Source organism: Myotis davidii, unplaced genomic scaffold (genome assembly GCF_000327345.1).
Source record: "Myotis davidii unplaced genomic scaffold, ASM32734v1 scaffold826, whole genome shotgun sequence".
In the NCBI taxonomy this organism is placed as follows: domain Eukaryota; kingdom Metazoa; phylum Chordata; class Mammalia; order Chiroptera; family Vespertilionidae; genus Myotis; species Myotis davidii.
The window spans coordinates 459,562-459,888 of record NW_006297142.1 but is presented as its reverse complement, the minus strand read 5'-3'; the positions used below and the strand labels follow the sequence as shown (position 1 = coordinate 459,888).

The 327-nt window shown below is 68.8% G+C and overlaps 1 protein-coding gene across 1 annotated transcript in view; it reads right to left on the bottom strand.

The window, feature by feature from the left end:
- DAGLA (diacylglycerol lipase, alpha) overlaps positions 1–327 on the bottom strand; it is a 33,883-nt gene that overhangs the window by 15,576 nt on the left and 17,980 nt on the right. The window lies entirely within an intron of this gene.

The following is a 327-nucleotide window of genomic DNA, read 5'->3' as shown; positions in this document are numbered from 1 at the left end:
CCGCTGGCAGTGGCGAAGGCTGACTGCGCGCCTGGACTGCGCGAGCACTCACGGCTCCAGGGGGAGGGCCTTCCGAGGGGCCGGCAGCTGCTGGTGCTGCTTTCCTGTCTTCCGGTCGCCTGCTGTTGGAGGCTGTCTTCTCCTACCCTAGACTCAGCTCCCGGGGGGCGGGGGGTGGGGTGGGCAGTGAAAGACCTTCCCGTCTCTCTGTTCCCTCGACAGAGCAAGGGGCCAGCTGTTCACACGCGGAGGGGCTCCCAGGAGCAGAATGGCCCCGGGAGTCGGGCTCAAAACCCAGCTCCTTCCGCCAGCCCTGCCCGCCCGCTC